The sequence below is a fragment of the Pseudophryne corroboree genome, chromosome 5, assembly GCF_028390025.1.
Source record: "Pseudophryne corroboree isolate aPseCor3 chromosome 5, aPseCor3.hap2, whole genome shotgun sequence".
NCBI lineage: Eukaryota > Metazoa > Chordata > Amphibia > Anura > Myobatrachidae > Pseudophryne > Pseudophryne corroboree.
In genome coordinates this window covers 264,946,826-264,972,590 of record NC_086448.1, presented here as the reverse complement: position 1 = coordinate 264,972,590, position 25,765 = coordinate 264,946,826, and the positions used below count along the sequence as shown (strand labels likewise).

Sequence of the window (25,765 nt, the reverse complement as noted above, 5' to 3'; positions counted from 1 at the left end):
AAGCGAACTGCCCCTGCTGCAGCAGGTCCTCCCGAAGAGGAAGAGGCCTCGGCTCTTCTAGCAGTAGATCCAGAAGATCCCCATACCAAGCCCTTCTCGGCCAGTCCGGAGCAATAAGGATCGTTGAACTCTGAACTCTTGTTCTCCTTATGAGTTTTTGAACTCTTGGAATCAGTGGAAGTGGAGGAAACGCGTACACCGACCGGAAAACCCACAGAGTCACTAGGGTGTCCACCGCCATGGCTTGCGGGTCCCTCGACCTGGAACAATACCGCCGAAGCTTCTTGTTGAGATGAGAGGCCATCATGTCTATTTGAGGTACACCCCAAAGATCTGTTACCTCCGTGAACACCTCCAGATGGAGTCCCCACTCTCCTGGATGGAGATCGTGTCTGCTGAGGAAGTCCGCTTCCCAGTTGTCTACTCCCAGAATGAAGATTGCAGACAGCACCAACGCGTTTTTCCGCCCAGAGGATGATTCTTGTAACCTCTGACATTGCAGCTCTGCTCTTCATTCCGCCCTGTCTGTTTATGTAAGCCACTGTCATTACATTGTCCAACTGCACTTGAATGGCTCGATCTCGCAGAAGATGTGCCGCTTGGAGAAGACCATTGTAGACGGCTCTTAGTTCCAGAATGTTTATTGGTAGGCTGGATTCCAGGCTTGACCACCTTCCTTGGAAGGTTTCCCCGAGTGATTGCGCCCCAGCCCCGGAGACTTGCATCCGTGGTTAGAAGGATCCAGTTCCGAATCCCAAACCTGCAGCCCTCCAGAAGGTGAGGTAGTTGTAGCCACCAGAGGAGTGAAATCCTGGCTTTTGGCAACAGACGTATTCTCTGGTGCACGTGTAGATGAGATCCCAACCACTTGTCCAGGAGATCCAGTTGGAAGGGCAGAGCATGAAACCTTCCGTACTGTAGAGCCCCGTAAGAGACCACCATCTTCCCCAGAAGGCGAATGCACTGATGAACCGAAAGCAGGGCTGGCTTCAGGACATCCCGGACCATTGTTTGTATCACCAACGCTTTCTCCTCCGGCAGAAACACCCTCTGCACCTCTGTGTCAAAGATCATTCCCAGAAAAAGACAACCTCCTTGTCGGCTCCAAATGTGATTTTGGAAGATTCAGGATCCAACCGTGTTCCCTGAGCAGATAAGTTGTGAGAACAATGGACTGCAACAACCTCTCCCTTGACGATGCCTTTATCAGCAGATCGTCCAGATATGGGATTATGTTCACCCCCGTTTGCAGAGGAGAACCATCATCTCTGCCATCACCTTGGTGAACACCCTCAGTGCCGTGGAGAGGCCGAATGGCAGTGCCTGGAACGGATAGGGACAGTTTAACAGTGCGAATCGGAGAGAAGCCTGATGTGGCAGCCAAATTGGAATGTGGAGGTACGCATCCTTGATATCCAGGGATACCAGGAACTACCCATCCTCCAGACCTGCGATCACCGCTCTCAAAGACTCCATTTTGAATTTGAACTCCCTCAGATAAGGGTTTAACATTCAAACTTGGCCTGACCAAACCATCAGTTTTCGGAACCACGAAAAGGTTCGAATAGTAACCCTTTTTTTGCATCTGAGGTGGAACTGGGACAATGACCTTTGACTTCTCCAACTTTTGGATGGCTTCCTGTAGGACAGCCCTGCCTGCCAGTAAAGCTGTTAAGCCCGATTTGAAGAATCGGTGAGGAAGGAGTTCTTGAAACTCCAGCCTGTACCCCTGGGACACAATCTCCTGAACCCAGGCGTCGAGGCCGGACTACACCCACACATGGCTGAACCGTCTGAGCCTCAACCCCACCGGCCCTTCCTCCAGGCCGTGCAGGCCACCGTCATGCTGAGGATTTTGATGTACCAGAAGCAGGCTTCTGGTCTTGGGAACCTGTAGTAGCAGGTTTTTTTGATTTTGCACAACCTCCACTAAAGGAGGTGTGAGAAGGCTTGGCCTTTTTTGTTTTTGCTGTCCAAAAGGACTGTGATGGGAATGAAGAAAAGGTTTCTTCGTAGCAGGTGTAGCTGAGGGAAGAAAAGGTGACTTACCCGCAGTTGCCGTAGAAATCCACACATCCGATGCTTCCCCAAATAGAGCCTGACCTGTGCATGGTAGGTTCTCCATACCTCTCCTGGATTCCGCATCGGCAGACCATTGGCGTAGCCAGAGTCCTCTGCGAGCCGAGAAAGACATGGAAGATATCCCTGCAGCCATCGAACCCAGGTCTTGCATGGATTCCATCATAAATCCTGCAGAATCCTGTATGTTACGTAAAAACAATTCAACGTCACTTTTATCCATTGAATCCAATTCCTCAAGTAACGTGCCTGACCACTTTACTATAGCTTTAGAGATCCATGCACAGGCAATAGTAGATCGCAATATTGCCGATGAAGCCGTGTATATGGATTTGAGCGTAGTGTCAATTTTGTGATCAGCCGGTTCTTTTAACGAAGTAGATCCCGGAACAGGTAAACCCACCTTCTTTGACAGTCTGGAAACAGATGCGTCAACTATGGGTGGGTTTTCCCATTTCTATCTTCCTCAGGAAAGGGAAAAGCAACCAGAACCTTTCTGGGGATCTGGAATTTTTTCTCCGGGTTTTCCCAGGATTTTTCAAATATAGCGTTTAATTCTTTAGACGCAGGGAAGGTTAGCAAGGCTCTTTTATTATCCGTGAAGTAAGCCTCCTCAACCTGCTCAGGTGTTAAGTCAGTTAGATTCAACACATCTCTAATGGCTTTAATCAACTGCACCCCTTTTGCAAGAGATGCCGCTCCCCTCAGCGCATCCCCTTCACCGTCTGCAGTGTCAGAATTGGTATCCGTGTCATCTTGCATAATCTGGGCAAGAGCCTGTTTTTGAGAGTGTATGCTAGGGGGCCCTGGAGGAACAGAACCGGACCATACAGCCATAGAGTTTTGTAAAACCTGAGTTGCTGTCTCAGTTTGCGCTACCCTAGTAGAAATCTGAGATATCATACCCTTGAGAGGCTAACCACTCGGGCTCCTTAGCAGGAATCTGTGCTAAAACAGTGCAATCCTGATTACATGGAATGGGGTCATCCTGAGTCCCACAGAGTCTCTGGACATGGCAGTTAGGGACAACAAACACTACACACACACACACAGGGAAAAAGCAGACCGTTCCCCAACCCCCCCCCCCCCCCCCAAGAATGCCAACAGAGCCACAGAGATTGGAGTCAACCCACACACAGCGCTTTTTAGATATAGGAAAACCACTATCCAGCGCTTACTGTGCACCTTAATAGGTTACACAGTACATACACCGCCTACCATACAAGATAGCTGGAGTTGATGAGGAGGAACAGCTTTCCCTGTCAGAGTCTCTGCATGCAGGAAAAATGGTGCTGAACGCTGCTGGGTCCGCTCTGAAGAGAAGCTCCGCCCCCTTCCATGGCGCTGCTTCCCGCTCTTTGATTCTTTATACTGGTCTGAGGAATATCTGCTAGCAGTGCCGAGAAAAGAGGTGCTGTATAGCGGGGGTGGAGCTACGATGACGCAATTCAGCGCAAATCGTGTCATCAGACCCCCTCGGACCGCCTACTTGTTCTCTGCTGCAGGCGGCCGAGGAGGTTCATGGAGGGGCTGCAGGGAATGCGGGAAACTTGCCCACCTTTCCGGGGGACCGGGAAGGCCACCTGATTTTCGGGAGCCTCCCGGGCCATTCCGGGAGGGTAGGCAAGTATGTATTAAAATGGATAGGAGGTGAGATCCTTGAATAAAAAACAAATTATCACACGATTTGTAATATCAAAATGTAAAAAAAATAAAAAATTGCTACAAATGAATGACAAGCCAGTTATCTTTGTTGGTGCTTAAATAAACACTTCAGAATTTTTGAGATGTGATACAGACATATACATATATATTATCTCTATCCATCTAATTTTCTGGATGTGTCACTTTGATTAATTTTATGCTAGGAACTGGCCACTTATCAATTTTAATACAAAAAAAAAAAAAAAAAAAGAAGGTTATATTTTAATACATATATATTTATTGTAGGCATCAACCCCATCCCCTTTGTGTTGCCCCTAGTCAGTGTTCTACGTTACTCTGACTCCGAGTAGCACCACCAACCCACTTAATTGAATATAAGATTTTTCCAATGGATAGTTGGTTCGCCTTAGAACTTAAAATCTCCCCAGACACTCCTTTCAACTTATTTTAGTTCTGATTGGAAACAGAAGAGGGATCTTGGGCCTTACTCAGGTTTGTTAGCAAACCAAAAAATGCACTCCTCTATTGGACAAAACCATGTTGCACGGCAGGTGGAACATGTGCAGAGAGATTTAAATTTGCGTGGGGTGTGTTCAAACTGAAATCTATATTGCAGTGTAAAAATAAAGCAGCCAGTATTTATCATGCACAAACAATATAACCCACTGAAATCTAAATCTCTCCGCACATGTTACATCTGCACCACCGACACTGCAACATGGTTTTGCCCATTAGCATGCTTTTTTGGTTTGCTACAAACCTGAATAACACCCCTAGGGCCCTATTCAGGTTGGATCGCAAAGAGAGATCCAGCAGCAAAAACTAAGTCCCCTTGGGCGCATGCAAATGGGCAGCAACGCTCAGTTTCCAAAGCAGAGACAGAGCTTTGCGGGGGCGGCAACTGGGCAACGGTGGCGGCACAAATGGGTGGTGTGATCGGAGAGACGGCGCGACATCACACACAGCCACCAAAATCAAAAAGATGGCAGCGGGCCTCCTGCGGTCACTTCCAGGCTGTGCCAGCAGGAGGCTTCCTTACTTTTAGCCATCAATCTGAAATTGCGTTGCGACTGCAATTTTAGCGTGGTCAAGGGGTGGTGGCGGTTAGTATGCTGGGCGGCGTTACCCTGCGATGGGACATCCCCCAGCATGTGATCAAAAGGATTGCAAATTCTCCTATTTCACATAGAAAAGTAGGATACCGCACTGAACCACTGATACTATGCCTATCAGCATCAAAAGACCAAAATGTGCTAAATACTATGGATTAATCCTAGTAAATTTGTGTATTGAGTTAAGAGTCAGTATTGAACTAATCAATTAACCACAGAGAGAGAAAGACTCTTTTGTGGGTGTACTCTTGAAATAGTCAAAAGACGACTGTAGTATTGAAATGTTAAAACATACGAGTTTAATGAGATAGATATATATATATATATATATATACACATATACATATACACACACATACAGTTGTATCCAATGAAGACATTACAAATGACAAACAAGTAAACAGATTAACAATTAAACAAATTAAAATCCGTCTCCCAAATGGTCTCCTGTTTGTTGCGAATGCTAATAATGCCCTATTATAGGGGGACCAAAAATGTGTTGCCTGCAAACTTTACCAGTCAAAAGGCCTAGTGTGCAAACAGTGTGAGCCTGCATAGATAATACCGTGTGGACACTGGTAGAGGATATTGAACCCTGGGCAGTGGATATTGAGCTGATAAGAATGAGGACTGTGCGACTAGACGTGCTTCAAGGAAATATGAAGGATTTAGAGAGAAAGGGGTGAATCTGCTGTCAGCGTTAGGCTCAGAGCATTTAAATGCCTCCGGCCTCTACTACACTCAGTCTTCCTGGGGGGTCGCCCACCCCAGTACTGACCAAGCCCACACTGATTTGCCTCCAAGATCGGACGGATTCGGGCGTTTACAGTGTGGTATGATAGTAGGGGTACAAATACCCTTGTTGCTCTGGTATCACTGATGATAGTTCACATGGAAAAGAAAGGGTAAGGGTGAATTTTATAAAGCAATAAAAAATGGAAAAGGTAAGAGTGGATCTGCTGCCAACGTTAGGAAAAGGCATAAAAGGCAACCGCCCATTGCCAATGGATCGCTGGTGAGAGTCCAGAATATAGAAAAGAGAAGTTGAATAAGGGAAAATAAAAATTAAGAATGAATAATTAGAAAATAATCAGTTCAAAGATTCAAATGTTTCTGTGAACTAACATTTGTTCAACAAAAAGTGCATAGCGGATATATCATAACGTAATGTGAACCACAGTACATTGATTCTGAACACAAATAGCTCTGCTATTGTATGAGTAACCTTAGAATAGGTGCCAAGTCATTAGATGAGATGCACAGTGTTATTATAGGGATATCTGATATTACTACCGTACTGCAGAAATTAGATTAAATCCCATGGTTATTACCCTATTGGAAAAGTAAAAAATGTGGCCTGTGTGTACAGATACCAATCAAAGATAGGGAAATACTATAGTTAGTAGTCCACTGGTATATATGCACACACAGGGGGTAGAATTGCCCTCATATATAAATGATCAAGCAAATAGTTTTAGCCATAATGTTAGGCGCCGGGGTCCGCTCGTCGGTGCGGCCCGGCGCCTAGCAACCAGGGACGCCGTGCGCGTACAGCCGCCGGCTCCCTGGCAACGCTAGACGCCGGGCGCACGGAGCCGCATGGACCCTAGCAACGGGGACGCCACTGGCGGACCGCGTTCCCCGTTGCTGGGTCCATTTAAATTAATAGGGCACCTGTTTCCTGGCCGTGCAGCAAGGCAGCTGCATGGCATTTAATCCAATCAGCCTCTGAACAGCTGATTGGAGGACTCCCTGTTAAGTACACTTCCAGGGCTTCTCAGACACGCCGGTAATAGCTTCCTGCATGCTGTATCTGTTTGCAGAGAGTGTTTCCAGTCCTGCTGTACCCGGTCGTTCCTGTCCTCAGTTGTCCTGTACTCGGAAGTCGTCATCTGTTCCTGGAGTCCTGACTGAGCACCTTTAAACATCCAGTGGTGTTCGTGAGTCACGGCGTAGCCGTGTGTTGCGGCTTGGCCGCTTTATTACTTATTATTTATTATTTGTGTTTCGGAGCTTTTGCGGAGGATTCCGCTCCCACAGATCCACTCTGGTATCCAGCGGTGCTGGGTAGGAGTAACGGACTAGTGGATTATGGTTGTCCTTTTATCTGGCGGTTTTTCCGCACATACTTCTGGTTTGGTTAGTTAGCTTGTTGCCCCTGGCCTGTTGTCAGTCAGAGGTCCTCTTGTCATCATCCTGCCTCGGATTTCCCTTTGTCTCTCACTAAGACCGGGGGGCACCGGAGTTGGGCAGACATAATCCGCCTTTCAAACGTGGCTGCCAGGGGCTCAAGAAACCATAGTCTCGCAAGGGATTTTCGATAGCACGGGTGAGACAATAGAGTTAGGGCGCCAGGGGCAACTAGTCTTTCTAGCTCCCGTAACCAGCATTCCCCTTCCAGTACTCTGGCCATTGTCATTAGATCTCCTCCGGTCAGGAGTACTGGAATCATAACATTATTACCGGCCTTACCAAAACTTAAAATTAAACAGGGTTTGATTTTTCCCTTATTCAGTTTTGTAAGAGTTATCGGCCTCATGAATCCCACAGGTTTAGGGCCAAATCCTGGCCAGCTCCTAGTCAGCCAGATTCAAGAACTTACTCAGATGGTTCAGGATCTTTCCCTTCGGGTGAAGTCGCAGGAAGATCTTTTACGAACTTCCCCGAGGGTAGTCCCTGAACCAAAAATGCACTTGCCTGACCGTTTTTCTGGTGATAGGAAGGAGTTTTTTAATTTTAAAGAATCCTGTAAATTTTATTTTCGTTTAAGACCGATCTCCTCAGGTACTGAATCTCAGCGGGTCGGAATTATTATTTCTTTGCTCCAGGGGGATCCTCAGACCTGGGCTTTTGGTTTAAAAGCAGAGGATCCGGCATTGTTGTCAGTAGACGCCTTTTTGGGGTCTTTAGGGCTTTTGTATGATGACCCTGATAGAGAGGCATCCGCTGAGAGTCAGTTACGCGCTCTCAGACAGGGTAGAAATCCTGCAGAGGTTTATTGTACAGAGTTTCGCCGTTGGTCGAACGACTGTGGCTGGAATGACCCAGCCCTGCGCAGTCAGTTTCGCCTCGGCTTATCCGAGTCTATAAAAGACAGTCTCCTTCAGTATCCCGCTCCTGAGACTCTCGATAAACTCATGGAGCTTTCTATTAAGATTGATCGTCGTCTCAGAGAGCAGAGGGCTGAAAAAGGAGCACCTGTCAGGTCTACTCCATGTGTATTTTCCATTCCTGAGGACATAGAGGAGCCCATGCAGATGGGTCTCTCCCGGCTGTCTCCAGAAGAAAGAGCCAGAAGGCAAAACTCTGGTCTTTGTTTGTACTGTGGGGGTAAGGGACATTTTGCCCGTAATTGTCCGAACAAGTCGGGAAACGCCTCGACCGAGTGAATTGTGAGGGGGTTCACTTTGGTCTGCAGCTTATCTCCTCGAATAACTCCCTTTTAGTCCCAGCTAAAGTTTCCTTTGGCAGCCTCAGTTCTTCGGTGTCGGCTTTTGTTGACAGTGGAGCTGCAGGGAACTTTATGGACTTAACGTGGGCCAAAGCCTTAGGTATTCCTCAGTTAGCCTTGGGTAGGTGTATCACCATGCATGGTTTAGATGGGAGTCCCTTGTCCAATGGGGTTATTTCCCTCCGTACACCCCCTATACTACTTACGGTAGGAGCTCTTCATTCCGAAAAGATCGAGTTTTTCCTTACCCATTGCCCAGCAGTTCCAGTGGTTCTGGGTCACCCTTGGCTGGCCTTTCATAATCCCATCATTGATTGGCAGTCGGGGGAGATTTCACAATGGGGTACCATCTGTAATAAGGAATGTATTACGTTTCCCGTCAGAATAGCTGCTGCCATTCCCGAACTCATTCCCGTGGAATACCAGGACTTTGTTGATGTGTTTTCCAAGGGCAATGCGGACATTCTGCCTCCCCATCGGCCTTATGATTGTGCTATTGAGCTAATTCCTGGTGCCACATTGCCAAAGGGAAGGTTATATGCATTATCCGGGCCAGAAACTGCGGCCATGAATGAGTATGTTAAGGAGAGCCTACGGAAAGGATTTATCAGGCCATCTAAATCCCCTTTAAGTGCAGGCTTCTTCTTTGTGGAGAAAAAAGATGGATCACTCAGACCTTGCATTGACTTTAGAGCCCTGAATAAGATCTCAGTTAAAAATACTTACCCTCTGCCGCTGATTTCTGTCCTCTTTGATCAGCTGCGTTCGGCTGCGATTTTTTCTAAAATTGACCTGAGGGGAGCGTATAACCTCATCCGAATCAAGTCGGGAGATGAGTGGAAGACGGCTTTCAGTACTCAGTCGGGTCACTACGAGTATCTGGTGATGCCGTTTGGCTTGTCTAACGCTCCGGCAGTTTTCCAGGATCTCATTAACGATGTGCTCCGTGATTTTCTAGGAAGATTCGTGGTCGTTTACTTAGACGACATCCTGATCTATTCTGACTCAATTGAACAACATGTTGCCCAGGTGCGTCAGGTTCTTCAGAAGTTACGTGAAAATCACCTATATGCCAAGCTGAAGAAGTGTGAGTTTCATGTCACGGAGGTATCCTTTTTAGGGTACATTATTTCCCCTCGGGGATTCTGTATGGAACCTAAGAAGCTCCAAGCCATCCTTAGTTGGGCGCAACCCACCAACTTAAAAGCAATTCAGCGCTTTTTAGGGTTTGCGAATTATAGAAGATTTATTCATTCTTTTTCCGACCTGGTTGCTCCCATTGTGGCACTGACTAAGAAGGGAGCGGATCCTACCAACTGGTCACGTGAAGCTGAGTTATCCTTTCAGGCCTTGAAACAAGCTTTTGTCTCAGCTCCAGTCCTCAGACATCCCAACCCAGAATTGCCCTTCATTGTTGAGGTTGATGCCTCGGAGGTTGGAGTGGGGGCTATCCTATCTCAGAAGGATCCGGACTCTCTGGAACTACATCCTTGTGCCTTTATGGTCCAGGAAATTCTCATCTGCTGAATCCAACTACGATGTTGGTAACCGGGAGTTACTGGCTATTAAATGGGCTTTCGAGGAGTGCAGGCATTGGCTTGAGGGAGCAACACATACCATTTCAGTATTGACTGACCACAAAAATCTTCAGTACATCGAATCAGCTAAGCGGCTGAATGCCCGGCAGGCTCGTTGGGCTTTATTTTTTACTCGTTTCAAGTTTATTATCACTTTTAGGCCAGGTTCCAAGAATACCAAGGCGGATGCCCTGTCACGCAGTTTTCTTCCAGTTCATAATAACAGTCCTGTTACTCCCATACTGCCGTCTTCAGTCATTTGGGCAGGCCTCACACAAGATTTGTTTACCCAGTTAAAGCAGCTTCAACATCAAGCTCCTGGAAATACTCCTGCTGGTCGTCTTTACGTCCCTGAGTTTTTGAGAGCTACTGTTTTGACTGAGTTTCATGATAGCAAAGTTGCCGGGCATCCGGGGATCTCTAAGACTTTGGAATTAGTCTCCCGCTCAGTATGGTGGCCTGGTCTTTCTAAAGATATTAAGGAGTTTGTTTTTTCTTGTCAGGTCTGTGCACAGCATAAGGTTCCCCGTTCCTTGCCTATCGGGCAACTTATGCCCTTAAATGTTCCTCTCAGGCCATGGTCTCATATTTCCATGGATTTTGTGGTAGACCTCCCTCTGTCAGCCGGATTCCGAGTCATATGGGTGGTAGTGGACCGTTTTAGCAAGATGGCCCATTTCATTGCTCTTCCCCGACTGCCATCTGCCCAGGGATTGGTTGTTTTGTTTCTCCGCCATGTTTTCAGACTTCATGGGTTGCCCACTGATATGGTTTCTGATCGGGGTCCACAATTCATTGCACAATTCTGGAAGTCTTTTTGTGCCTCATTAAAGATGAAATTGTCTTTAACATCCGGCTATCATCCCCAATCCAACGGGCAGACCGAGCGAGTTAATCAATCATTAAAACAGTATTTGCGTTTGTACTCAGCCAAACTCCAGAATGATTGGTCCGAGTTTCTTCCTTTGGCGGAGTTTGCTTACAACAATTCTTGTCATTCCTCCACTAATGTGTCTCCATTCTTTTCAGTTTTTGGTTTTCACCCCAGAGCTAATTCTTTTTTTCAACATTCATCTGTTTCCTCGCTAACCTTAACCTCTCATCTCAGTCATTTGGAAAAAAGTGCACCTTGCTCTCAGAAAAGCGGCATTTCGAGAGAAAAAGTTTTCTGACAGGCTCTGGCGTCCTTGCACTTTTAAGGTGGGAGACAGGGTATGGTTGTCGACTCGTAACATTAGACTTCGACAAACCTCAGCTAGATTGGGCCCCAAATTTATTGGACCATTTCATATTATTAAAAAAATCAATCCAGTTGCTTTCCGGTTACGTTTACCAAGAGCTCTCCGAATCGGAAATACGTTCCATTGCTCCCTGTTGAAACCATACGTTTCTTCCAGTAGATTTCCTCGGAAGATCTCTCAGGGGAAATCACCAGTAGATGTACAGGGACATCAGGAGTTCTTGGTGGAGAAGGTTCTCGATTCCAAATTGTCCCGGGGTCGGCTTTATTTTCTGGTGCACTGGAAGGGCTATGGTCCAGAGGAAAGGTCTTGGGTCCTGGATAAGGATCTCCATGCCCCGAGGCTCAAGAGGGCATTTTTTCAGGAATTTCCTCGGAAACCTGGCTTTAGGGGTTCCTTGACCCCTCCTCAAGGGGGGGGTACTGTTAGGCGCCGGGGTCCGCTCGTCGGTGCGGCCCGGCGCCTAGCAACCAGGGACACCGTGCGCGTACAGCCGCCGGCTCCCTGGCAACGCTAGACGTCGGGCGCACGGACCCTAGCAACGGGGACGCCACTGGCGGACCGCGTTCCCCGTTGCTGGGTCCATTTAAATTAATAGGGCACCTGTTTCCTGGCCGTGCAGCAAGGCAGCTGCACGGCATTTAATCCAATCAGCCTCTGAACAGCTGATTGGAGGACTCCCTGTTAAGTACACTTCCAGGGCTTCTCACAGACGCCGGTAATAGCTTCCTGCATGCTGTATCTGTTTGCTGAGAGTGTTTCCAGTCCTGCTGTACCCGGTCGTTCCTGTCCTCAGTTGTCCTGTACTCGGAAGTCGTCATCTGTTCCTGGAGTCCTGACTGAGCACCTTTAAACATCCAGTGGTGTTCGTGAGTCACGGCGTAGCCGTGTGTTGCGGCTTGGCCGCTTTATTACTTATTATTTATTATTTGTGTTTCGGAGCTTTTGCGGAGGATTCCGCTCCCACAGATCCACTCTGGTATCCAGCGGTGCTGGGTAGGAGTAACGGACTAGTGGATTTTGGTTGTCCTTTTATCTGGCGGTTTTTCCGCGCATACTTCTGGTTTGGTTAGTTAGCTTGTTGCCCCTGGCCTGTTGTCAGTCAGAGGTCCTCTTGTCATCATCCTGCCTCGGATTTCCCTTTGTCTCTCACTAAGACCGGGGGGCACCGGAGTTGGGCAGACATAATCCGCCTTTCAAACGTGGCTGCCAGGGGCTCAAGAAACCATAGTCTCGCAAGGGATTTTCGATAGCACGGGTGAGACAATAGAGTTAGGGCGCCAGGGGCAACTAGTCTTTCTAGCTCCCGTAACCAGCATTCCCCTTCCAGTACTCTGGCCATTGTCATTAGATCTCCTCCGGTCAGGAGTACTGGAATCATAACACATAAATGGCATAACACAGGAAATACAGCACAAACTGACAATAACACCCCAAGGTCCTTATATAGAATAAGGAAAGCGTCCAAACAGGGTAAATAACAATGTATTCATATAGACTAAATTGATATGTCCCCAAGCTGGTGTTCGGTAATAATAATAAAAAAATAAATAAAAATAAAATAATAATACAATAATACAAGGGTGCGGGCTGTAACCCGGTATCCCTGGGCTAGTGCTATTACAGTCAGGTACAGGTTGCAGTATGGCCCGTCCAGGCTGACCTAGATGCAAAGATGGACAAGAACGTGGGTCCAGGCTATACATGTGTTAGCCTGGACTGGTGGTAGCGCGGCTGGCGGAGGAGGGCTGGTTGCAACGGTGACCGGACTGGTAAGGCGGCTGACGGAAAGGACTGGCGGAAGACGTGTTTCACCCAGGTGGCTTGCTCACTTCCTGTCCTGTGATGGAACTATTCCGGAATTTACGTCTGAATGATGCCGGCTGTCGCCCAATCATATTCCTAAGGGTGTAACCTATAGTTGCTAGGAGATGAGAGCAGTGCTTTTCCTCACGTCCATGTTTATAATCGTCATGGTAACCTCCCTTTCTGTTCCCCAGACACTGACAGAGGAATCTCATAGTGGCCATTGGGATCATAGCCACATGAAAAAGGGGGAAAGAGGAAAAACGGAGGTTAATACAGTGAATAAAACGTTCATAATGTGGACGTTATACAGTCTCCCACATAAGTACAAGGAGAAAAGCCAAATAAAGCGCACGTTATCTAAAACCCCATCCAATGTAGGGAAATATCCATCATTCATCATGTAGGCAGTATAGAAAAATTCCCACTATAATTGAAGGGAAAGAGGATAATATATCTCTCCAACTTGACCGTATACCTGATCTAATACAAATCTATCTGATCCAATATTGGAGGTCATTCCGAGTTGTTCGCTCGCAAGGCGATTTTAGCAGAGTTGCTCACGCTAAGCCGCCGCCTACTGGGAGTGAATCTTAGCATCTTAAAATTGCGAACGAAGTAATCGCAATATTGCGATTACACACCTCGTAGCAGTTTCTGAGTAGCTTCAGACTTACTCGGCATCTGCGATCAGTTCAGTGCTTGTCGTTCCTGGTTTGACGTCACAAACACTCCCAGCGTTCGCCCAGACACTCCTCCGTTTCTCCGGCCACTCCCGCGTTTTTTCCGGAAACGGTAGCGTTTTTTCCCACACGCCCATAAAACGGCCTGTTTCCGCCCAGTAACACCCATTTCCTGTCAATCACATTACGATCGCCAGAACGATGAAAAAGCCGTGAGTAAAATTACTAAGTGCATAGCAAATTTACTTGGCGCAGTCGCAGTGCGGACATTGCGCATGCGCATTAAGCGGAAAATCGCTGCGATGCGAAGATTTTTACCGAGCGAACAACTCGGAATGAGGGCCATGAGGTGTAAAAATTGAACAAATAAGTAAGAGATAAATATTGGGTGGATAACCGTAACCAATATTCACAGATGATGTAGTATACGCTACATGAAGTGATGAGCACCCAATAAGACTATAATCAAATTGCGTGTGGCTTAAGGATGGCAAATAGACTCCTATCTAAGGTGCCTAAGGATTGGGGAGGGGGGGGGGGGGGAGAGAGAGTGTATATTGCTGCACATGTACATAATGATATGCATGCGCGCATATGCACAGCGACACTCCCCACCGGTGTAACACCATTCGGTATATGGAGTGGACGCTGTGGGACTGATAATTCAAACACTAAAAATGCGCGCGATCTGACATGCTGTCAGGGATTAATTAGGAGCATTAAGGCATCAATTTCAATTGACAAGGAAAAAACCTTGTGTCATCTCCTTTCTAGGGAAGTTCATAATCATTGTACCATTACAAGGTGTAAATGGGTTGTTAGTAAGGAAATTATGCGTAAACTCAAATGTAACACTAAAATAATGAAATATTAAAATAAAGAAAATTAATATGTCTTTAGACCAATAGGGTCACAGGGGATGCGTGCTGCTGTGAAAGGGAGGTGAAAGAATAAAGTTATAGGGCATTGTTAGCATTCGCAACAAACACGAGACCATTTGTGAGACGGATTTTAATTTGTTTAATTGTTAATGTTTACTTGTTGGTCATTTGTCATGTCTTCATTGGATACAACTTTCTTTTTAATATATCATTAAACTCATATGTTTTAACATTTCAAAACTACAGTCTTGACTATTTCAAGAGTGCACCCACAAGAGTGTCTTCTTTCTCTCTCTATGGTAAATTCTGCTATTTAGCAGAATTTGCAATCCTTACTGAACCGGGTCCTTAGTGCAGAGTCACTAAACACTTTTCCCTCGCAGATAAGGGACACCTATCAACACCAATTTGGGGTCGAGCCAATGCTAGCAACTGCGTAGTTGGACACAGATTCACTGGTTCCGGCAGCTTAATTGTAGATGGTATTCAGAGCAACCAAAGGGTTGCAGAGATGCCTCATGTACCTGCAATGCAGCGCCTATATACGCACGCAGTGGGTCCGAGGGGCCGGCGGTGAGTGAACGACAGCACCTGTACAATTTGCGTAACTTCTCAGATCAGCTGTGACCAAAAACACAGCACCAATTCCTCTTACGCACACCTCTGAAATCAGGCCCACAGTATAGAATCTCTGTTTCAGCCCTCCCATTGGCTAATCACAAACTAGGATGGGTTTAAATAACATTTGACCAATAAAACACATGTAAGTTTTCAGGCGGATTTCTCTAAAAATCTCAATAAGTTAAAAGATGTGGGACAGGGATGTAAAGATATTGTATTCATGGGAGCGGGGTTTTAGAACTTGCAGGTGGGTGCTAAAGAGCATTTATTCCAACTTGTTACAAACTTGTATTAAAACACTGAAAATCACTTTACAGAAATTTCTCTGTGCCCCAAACTGATGTAACGATTTTAATTTGATGAAAACCGATTGCCATTATGTTTCCTTGCTATTATGGTTTCAACGCTTGCTTTTATGTTTTAATAAAAAGTGCAAAAATCAGCAATTTGACACCTTTCTAGAACATCCAGTACTTTCATCATGGTCATTGATAGCCTTTTATATGGTCTGACTCCTGCTAACTCCGTTGAATTTTTTTTTATTTTTAGGTCCAGTATGGTTTACCAACTTTTTCATACACCTCTCCCAGTTCACTTCTGTAGAAAAGTTAGGGAACCTCGCCCTGAGTCCCGTGAATTTACATTTCTAATCGAATCTCACATTTCTTGGGTGCACACAATATTTCATGATATAAACTTCTCACTTTTGCACACTTGCTCCTAATTAAATTTAACACTTGGCAGGGGCTGGCTGGCAACTTTCAGCCTGGGGGGCAGACTCAAGCAAGTGGCCCAGCTTTTCACAGGGAATGCAGTGAGAAAATGGCCCTGGAACACTTAAATTGCACTGGTCCGGTGGGCAGATGGCACCTTGCCCCACTGCCAGGGCCGGACTGGGACTAAAAATAGGCCCTGGCATTTTCGAAGCACACAGGCCCACCTCTGTGACTCCTCCCCTTACTATTCCTGACTCCTCCCACTTATTAGTCTATGCTCTTACAAATATAATTAATATTCTAACAACATACAAGCGTACATCATTCTCTATTAAAATATACACAACTAGTGGTTGAAGAGGAAATTTTTAAGTGGGGGTATGGAAATGTGAAGCTTGTAATTCTGCGCGCGCCGAAGGCGCGCGTGCTCCGGAAAAGGGGGCGTGGACACTCAAAAGGGGGCGTGGCCTTCAGTGTAGTTTACCACACCATACACCCCTTATACGCATTATGCACCACAATAGTAGGACCGCTTATACCATCTAGTACTGGTGCCTCTTTCACATTATACCACACAGTATGAGCCAAAATTTACATTATATGCCCCCAATAGTGCAGTGCCAGATCCACAATTGCCCCCACAGTGCCAGGTATACAAATGCCCCCACCGTGCCAGGTATACAAATGCCCCCACCGTGCCAGGTATACAAATGCCCCCACCGTGCCAGGTATACAAATGCCCCCACCGTGCCAGGTATACAAATGCTCCCACCGTGCCAGGTATACAAATGCCCCCACCGTGCCAGGTATACAAATGCCCCCACCGTGCCAGGTATACAAATGCCCCCACAGTGCCAGGTAAACAATTGCCCCCACAGTGCCAGGTAAACAATTGCCCCCACAGTGCCAGGTATACAAATGCCCCACAGTGCCAGCCAATTGCCCCCACAGTGCCAGCCAGGTATACAATTGCCCCCACAGCAGCCAGTGCTGCAGCTGCTTACCGCTGCTGCACTGCTGCTCCTCCTTCGGGCTCCGGCTGTGAGGGACGGGCGAGTCAGGAGAGGTAGCGCCCGCCAGCGTGGCTGTGTCTGGCGCAGCGGCGTATAGCGGACTTCGTTCAAACCAGCCGCCAGTTCGTGAGCCAATCAGAACTCGCGGACCGGCGGCTTCTGATTGGCTCGCGAACCGGCGGCTGGTTTGAAGTCCGCTATATGCCGCCGCGCCAGACACAGCCGCGCAGGCGGGCGCTATCCTCTCCTGACAGCTGAGACATGCTGCCGCCGGACTGAGCGGCAGCGTGTCTCAGTCAGCGCTGGACCGGCCCACGTGGCCATCGGCCCTTCTGGCATTTGCCAAAATTGCCAGATGGCCAGTCAGGCCCTGCCCACTGCCCAGCCGGCCCCTGACACTTAGAATAAATAAATTAGAAAAAAAAAAGGCTAGTTTGAATACATTTGCAGAAAGTCCTATGAAATTCAAAAATCTGCTTACATGAAGCCCCTAACAATATTACAACACATAATAGTTAGGGAGGTCCGCCAGTTAATTATGATCCCCTCAGAAACACCATTCTGCAAGGTAAGGGAATTCACATGACTATATGCAGGGCTGTTTCTAGGCAATTTGGCTCCTAGTGCGAGATTTAAAAATGCACCCCCCACCCTAGATATAAAAAAAACCTTGCGTATGCTCCCGACAAAGGGTGTGGCCTCGTTAAAATGGGCGTGGCCCCATTAAAATGGGTGTGTCCTCGTCTGAAAAGACTACCTTACACCCCAGTTTTTGACCCTGCACTAACAGATTATGGCCACTACAGGGGAAAAAAAAAAATTCTACCATATTAAGCCCCACATCGTAATGCCCCTGCACCATATTATGCCCTTGATACATTAAATCCCCATTTTACACATTACAGCAGGCAGGTGTCCCCATTTTACACATTACGGCAGGCAGAGACCCCTTCAACAAAGACAGATAAAAAAAAAAAAAAAAGCTATACTTACGTTTGCACTGCAGCGGCATCCGCCGGCCAGAGATGATCTTCCATCCCGCTTCCCGCTCTTTGTTCGTCCCGCGCCGGCCCACCTCTCCAGTCTCCCGTCGTGTCCCAGCTTCCCCGCCATCAGTACTGCGCTTGGGGGCGGAGTTTCGTGCAATGACCACGTTTGCGTCGTGGCATGGCGCAAACGTGACATTGCACGAAACCCCGCCCCCTAGGCAGAGTAGTAATGATGGGGAGGTGGGGGAGTCAAACAGAGCGACTTAGAGCTGCGGCGGGCGCCCTGTGCGAATGCACGCCTCGCCCATCGCAAGAAACGGCTCTGACTATATGCAGTATAAGGAAATAAACACTGCAACATTAGGTCGACAAGACTTAGGTGAACAGTCATTCGGTTGACCACTATTGGTCGACATGGTCATTAGGTCGACATGAGTTTTTCAAAAAAAAAATTATTTTTCATACTTTACGATCCACATGGACTACGATTGGGAATAGTAACCTGTGCCGAGCGCAGCAAGGCACCTTGCCTGAAGCATGGTGAGCGAAGCGAGCCATGCAAGGGGACATTGTGCACTAATTGGGGTTCCCCGTCACTTTACGAAGGAGAAAAAAAAAAAAAGGACACCCAAAAAAGTGAAAAATAATAATAAATCATGTCGACCTTTTCCCATGTCGACAAATAGTGGTCGACCTAAGTCTTGTGGAACTAATGACCCATACACAATAAAAGTGACACAACTGAATGGACATAACCTTTAAATGCAAAAACCTCTGGAACTTGTCAGAATATATTTTGCTTGTTCTATGGGTCAAACAAGAATTTACATGATTCTGTCATCTTCTGTAGTACAAAGAATCAGAGCCAGTCTTTGGAAAAACACAATTCGGAGCCACTGAGCCTTCTGTGTAGGATTTCATTTTTTTCTTACACTTATCAAGCATCTTTACGGTCTAATTGTGAAGAAAAAAATGCTTGTCAAAATAATATTCACTTCAGCATTAGTTTAAAAGACAACACAGCTACTGTATCATGAGGTAACAGTTGTTAGTGTATTACGGCGGTATATTCTAAGATTAGACATGCCATAAGGAACTGAAGTAAGAAAATAAAGAAATGATATGCAAAAGCATCTTTTCCCTCCACCTGGGTACTGCGGTGGATTATCGACCCTGGCCTCAGGTTACAGAGATGGCTGCCATTGCTATAGTGATGACAACAGCAGTTCCATGACTGTTACTGGAGTTACATACAGACACATTGAGAAAAGGTGCGATATAATCACTGGGCAAATGAACAAGAATGCTTTCAGTGAGAAGATGAGTGCACGCACGCTGATCGTCTGTTAGCTTGAATGCAAAAAATGAATTGCTGTCAGACTGAAGTAATTGGGCCCTTTCAAAAATTAAAAAAAAAAAAAAAAAAAAAAAAAAAAAGGAACATTATGGTTTTGTTTGAGTAAAATAGGGCAATGACCACACTAACAGCTGGGCTAGTCAAATGGTGACTCTTCAGCTGCTAAAAGTTGCCAGTAGGCCAACTAGTTTAGACAAGACTACAGCTAAAAAGAGCTACATGACGTCCATTCATGCTGCAGAAGAAAGTCTCCTGGGTTTAAACATAGAAGAAAAGTAAACTATGAGGTTCACCAGTGGTTGTTCCTTGGAATTTGGATAGCCTACAGCAGAGGGTCCCAAACTCGGTCCTCAAGGCACCCTAATGGTCCAGGGTTTAAGGATAACCATGCTTGGGTACAGGTGACTTAATTAGTACCTCAGTCAATTTGCTTTAACCATCTGTGCTACACCATGGATATCCTTAAATCCTGGACAGTTAGGGTGCATTGAGGACCACGTTTGGAAACCTCTGACCTAGAGTGCTTTCTGGCCAGTTAGATTATACATTTGGCCAGCCAATAGGATTTGGGGGTGTTGATTTGTCCATTGTCTATATAAAAGGAAGAGATTTGGGCCTGTTATACCACCCTGTTCAGATTAAAAGATGGCCAATAAATGGGTCTTTGAATTTATGGCATGAAACCATTGTTGGTGAAAGATTGATAGTTTCACACAGCGATGGGCAATCCTACCGTGGGCGACTAATCAGGAAAGGGGGTGGAACTGAACAGAGCATGGCTAATCAGGAATGTAACAGGACTTAGAAGGCCACAAGTGGTGCAGCTAAGATCTGGTCCCCAGTGCCAGGAAAGAAAAGTAAAACACACACACACACACACACACACACACACACACACACACACACACACACAAAGTGAGATAAGCAGCTATACAGGTTTTTAGTTAGCACACATTTTAATAAATAGACTCCAGAGCTCTTTAAAAAAACAACAACAAAAAAAACAAATACACAGAGATATAGATTATATAAAAAATAAATTCATTCATTCATTGTATCGTTATCAGAGCCATTCACGTGGCATTTTGGAGCAATGTAATACTGCACTATTTTTTTCCTGTTTATGCTACTATTATTATTATTATTGTTTATTTATATGGCACCACAAGGGTTCCGCAGCACCTAACAGAGTACATAAACAAATGAGCAAAACAAAAACACAGACTTACAGCACAAGAACAAGGTAGGACAAGCACATGTTATCTAAACAATGTTACATAAAGGAACAGGACACTGAAATAATCATTAGGGTGGCAGAAACCGAGGGTTTGGTGCCACTGAACAGGGGTATGGAGTAGGAAATAGTCTAAGAGAGGGAAAAGCACATGAGGGGAGAGGGCTCTGCTCGTGAGAGCTTACATTCCGATAATACTTTCAAAAGGAATCATCAAACCCTTTTTCATCTTTCCTTCTGAGCTGCATTCTGTTTCATTCAACAGAACACCGCTCTGAAGGAAGGGCAATGTCAGTTATAATAAATTGTAACATCAGTCAGATTGTAAATATAAAATCAGAATAAATTAGGTAGTTGCTTAGGCCCTCCATGACTGGATAATGTAGACTTCCCTAACTAGACATTTTCCAATTTTGCTCTGTTAGTTAAACTTTGGAGGGGAACAAAATTCAGTTTTCCAAGTAACACCGAGAATAATGTATTTTGGTAGCCTATTACAATAAAAATATATTTTAGGTACATTATGTGAGGAAAGTACACTTTTCCCATGACCCCTGCTATCATTATTTCGAACAAGTTAAGATAAAAAATTGGGAACCAGTATAGTATAATAAGTGTTAGTTTGCCCCCCTGTAAGGTAACAAGCCCTCTCACGTGTAAAGTTCACTATTTCATTCTAGATACGAGTGACTGAATGGAGCCAATGTACTTTTGTGCAGAGAATACGTCTGGTTATTAAGGACAGAGAGGTTATAAAGAAGCACAGTATTGCTGGGTACACATTGACAATATATTGTGTATACAGTTGACGAACGATACCTCAGTTAGCGCATCTGCTTGTGCGTATAAGATATCTTTCACAGATATATCGTATTGGCAGCTGTGAATATCTGAAAGCTATATTGTTCACATCTGCTTGTGTGTACACACGAGCAAACAACCGACCCATATGCTGGCCACAGGAACCAGGGTCATTCTAGGTCAGTTCAACCAGGCGTGACCACCCATCTCAGATTTTTATTAAACTTTTTTAGTTTAGAGGATGTCAAGAAAACTAATTTCTGCCAAATATCTCACCTGTCTGACAATTCGCTTATTATATATTGATTTTTCATTTATTAAATGATTTACTAATCACGGCTTCTTTATCCATTTGAATGTATTATTTGAAGTATGACAAGTGTTTATTAAGGAATCACCCCTAAAGTCACTCTTCCTCCTGAATCCAGAGCAAATCACTTTATCTGCCTTATGTTTCGAGTTACGACAAAACATTTTTCGAAAATATTTAAAAAACGCTTCAATCAACATTAGATATCCCAAACAATGTTTAGGTGCTTAATAAAAAAGGTATACATTATTACCACACACACACAAAAAAAAAATATATCAGCATGGTGCTCCGTTTCATAGCGGAGAAAATAAATAAATCATGAAGTTGACATTCAATTACTGTTGTATCGCATACATAATACAAGAAACCTTAAACATAACTTGAGTCCATAACTTAAGTAGAGTCAACAATCACATTATCTTTCCCTTGTTTGGAACCTGTTGTAATGGTCTGTAATTTTCCTCAAAAGTGTCAGCAGACAGTGCCTTCCAGTACTTCCTTGGATAGTGGGCACTTCCGTTACACAGGGGACATGAATAAAAAGGAATAAAACAAGGAAGGCCAGGACAACACATTTGTTGATTGGTTTTGTTTCATGAAGTGTACCATCACATCTTGTTCCTCCTCATTACACTGAATAATATACCCAATGTATCAGATGTTATTGTATACTACTGCTATGTATGATCTGCAACACTTTTGTCTACTATTTTTATGACTGTGGTCATAGTGACACTAAAGGGGTTATACAATTAGCCACGGTAAATTAATGTGGCTAATTGTCCCACCGGGGGCTATCCAATTAGCCCCGTAAAGCCACGGCTCATCAGGGATTTTGTTTCACCTGCCTCAGGCAGGCGAAATCAAAATCTACGGAAACTGGGCTGTTTCTACCAAAAAACACATAGATTTCACTAAACCTGTGTGTTTTTGGGAGGAGGTTTTTTATTTTATTTTTTAAATATTTTTTTTACAGGTGACCAAATTGGATAGCCTGTAAAAATAATATGGGTGAAACATCGGGAAGGGGGGGAATAAAAAAATAAAAAAAAAAACAACAACGTATTTTCACCTGTACTTTGATAACCCCCAAACTGTGGTTCCTGCTGTCTTCATGTCGCCTGATCACTATCACAATATGTGTAGTTCATCATAACTAATAGGCCGAAATTGGTGATGAGCAAGTGTTCCTACCACAGTCTTTGCTGTATCTAGACGGCTATGCAGCTTGGTTTTGCGGTCTTGTATTTCATTTTGCGACACGTAGAAAAACTTTATGCCATGTATCTTTTCAGCCCAGCTATCCAGGTCCAAAGGTGTCAAGATGTGATGAGTTTCCACTGCTTGCAGACTGGTGCGGGTAGCAAGAGGTTTACTAGAACCATCACTAAAGTAGTGAACATTTTAGTAATAGTTCCGCTAAGTGTTTCACAACTACCATAATCAAGGCATGCACAGTTATGGCTCGATGATCACTTATAAACACACAGACTCACACAGTTTAAAGTGTCACAGAATCATCTTGCCTAAAAAACAGATTTAGCCACGCTAACAGTTGTCTCGCAGCAAGTGTGCCCGCAAATGCACAACAATGGAAGCCTACGGCACGAACGCCGGCTGTGATCAGTCGCAGCACAACGCATTCGCACTATGCAGCGATGCGTATGCTGTACGCACGCATCGCAGCATAGATAAGCGTGGCTCCATCTGTATACAGCAAATAGGTGATGTGTTGCTTGTGAAGCGTCCCAGTGGATTTTCTTAAATTGCATCCTGACACAAATTAATAATTTTATGCAAAATCTAGTAACACAACTTCTGTTTCTATTTAAATGGTTTCCTTTGGCTGGCGTAGGTATTCAGCCTATGACTTTGCTGTATACAGATGGGCTGTTGCATCATCAACAGTACTACAAATAACTTCACAGAATTGTTCCACAGTACTAGTGATTGTAACCAACTTACTGTGGACCCACTGCTTATAAACAATTGTGTCCTCATCATTCATGTCACTATCATGAAAAAGTTTTTTTCATTCTTTCTGAAGTGCTTCCAGACCTGGGCATTTATCACATTGATGAAGCATACAAGATTTTGAGACTGCAGAACAAACAAGGATAGGTTAGGTCTTTGTAGTCCATCTCTAGTGGTAGAGCAGCAACCAATAATTTTTTACATTTTGGTGAGTTTCGCAAACACACACAGAATGCATACCTCTTGCAGCAACGCTAGCTAACACACCATGTAGGTCATAAGGAACAAGCCATAGACAATCCAACTTGAGTGTCTGGAAAATGGAATCTGAAAGCAAGATAAAGCTCTTTCAAGTTTTTCTAGGAGTAGCAGTTCCTGTTTGTGAATCCTTTTTCCTCCTGGAACTTTTACAGAAACAGACTTTCTTTCTAGGGCACATCAGAGAATGTTAACCATCTTCGTAAAACTGGTGTATCTGATGAACGATTTGTACCGGAAGGGCTTTCCCTCTATTTTTCAGGTTCTGCCAGTATCCATGGGTTTCTTTTAAGTTTTCTTGATTGTTTTACTATGAATTCTGTGACATTAAATAAGTTAGGAACTCAAGTTATGTTTAAGTTTTAACATTCTCTTGATTTCTTGTGTTAATTATGTATACGATACAACAGTGATTGAACGTCAACTTCATGATTTTTCTTCTCCACTATGAAACAGAACCATGCTGTTTTTTTTGTGTTGTAGCAATGTACACCTTTATTAAGCACATTAAAAAAAAAAAATAAGATTTTAAACCTACCGGTAAATCTTTTTCTCCTAGTCCGTAGAGGATGCTGGGGACTCCGTAAGGACCATGGGGTATAGACGGGCTCCGCAGGAGACATGGGCACCACAAAGAACTTTAGAATGGGTGTGCACTGGCTCCTCCCTCTATGCCTCTCCTCCAGACCTCAGTTAGAGAAACTGTGCCCAGAGGAGATGGACAATACGAAGAAAGGATTTTGTTAATCTAAGGCAGGGGTGGGGAACCCATTTTCTACCAAGGGCCATTTGGATATTTATAAAATCCTTCGGGGGCCATACAAAAATTATCAACTTAAAAATTAGCCTTGCCCCAGTAGAAATGCCCCTATTAGATATGACCCCTAGAAGCACCGCTTACACACACGCATTAAAAGAAAGAAAAAACACAATACTCACCAGCCCTACTCCTGCTTCCGGACCCTTGCCCTCTGCCTGGCTGCCCGCTCCTCAGAACTATGGGAGAGACATCATGACATCTCCCCCATAGCACCGCACAGGCACACACGCGCACTGCCAGAGCCGTAAGCCGGAGCTCAGAAGCGAGCTCCTGCCTCTGGCTGCTGCTGAGGGGAAGAAGCCGGGCGCCCGCTAGTAACAAAATCTTAGTGGGCGCCCGGCATTCACCTTGGTTAGGTGAGCCTGGGAGGGCCGGATTAAGTGGCTTTGCGGGCCTTATACGGCCCGCGGGCCTGAGGTTCCCCACCCCTGATCTAAGGGCAAGATTTATAACAGCCCACACCATCCACACCGTATAACCTGGACTATACGCAACCAGTTAACAGTATGAACAAAACAGTATCGGCTAAAGACTGATCTCAACTGTAACATATCCCTTATGTAAGCAATAACTATATACAAGCCTTGCAGAAATGTGTCCGCACTGGGACGGGCGCCCAGCATCCTCTACGGACTAGGAGAAAAAGATTTACCGGTAGGTTTAAAATCTTATTTTCTCTTACGTCCTAGAGGATGCTGGGGACTCCGTAAGGACCATGGGGTTTATACCAAAGCTCCAGACCGGGCAGGAGAGTGCGGACAACTCTGCAGCACCGACTGTAAAGCCGAGACGCCTCGGGCAGCCGCCCAAGAAGAGGCCACCTTCCTAGTGGAATGGGCCTTTACCGAATTTGGAAATGGCAATCCTGCCGTAGAATGAGCCTGCTGAATCGTGTTACGGATATAGCGAGCAATAGTCTGCTTCAAAGCAGGAGCGCCAACTTTGTTGGCTGCATACAGGACAAACAGTACTTCTGTTTTCCTAACCCGAGCCGTCCTGGCTACAAAGATTTTTAAGGCCCTGACTACATCCAGGGACTTGGAATCCTCCAAGTCACCCGTAGCCACAGGCACCACAATAGGTTGGTTCATATGAAATGAAGAAACCACCTTAGGCAAAAATTGAGGAAGAGTCCTCAACTCTGCTCTATCCACATGGAAAGTCAAATAGGGGC

General features: G+C 45.3%; 1 protein-coding gene and 1 pseudogene across 1 annotated transcript in view; both read right to left on the bottom strand.

Moving 5' to 3' along the window:
* CMTM8 (CKLF like MARVEL transmembrane domain containing 8) overlaps positions 1-25,765 on the bottom strand; it is a 140,212-nt gene that overhangs the window by 104,582 nt on the left and 9,865 nt on the right. The window lies entirely within an intron of this gene.
* On the bottom strand, positions 5,586-5,703 carry LOC134930622 (5S ribosomal RNA; annotated as a pseudogene).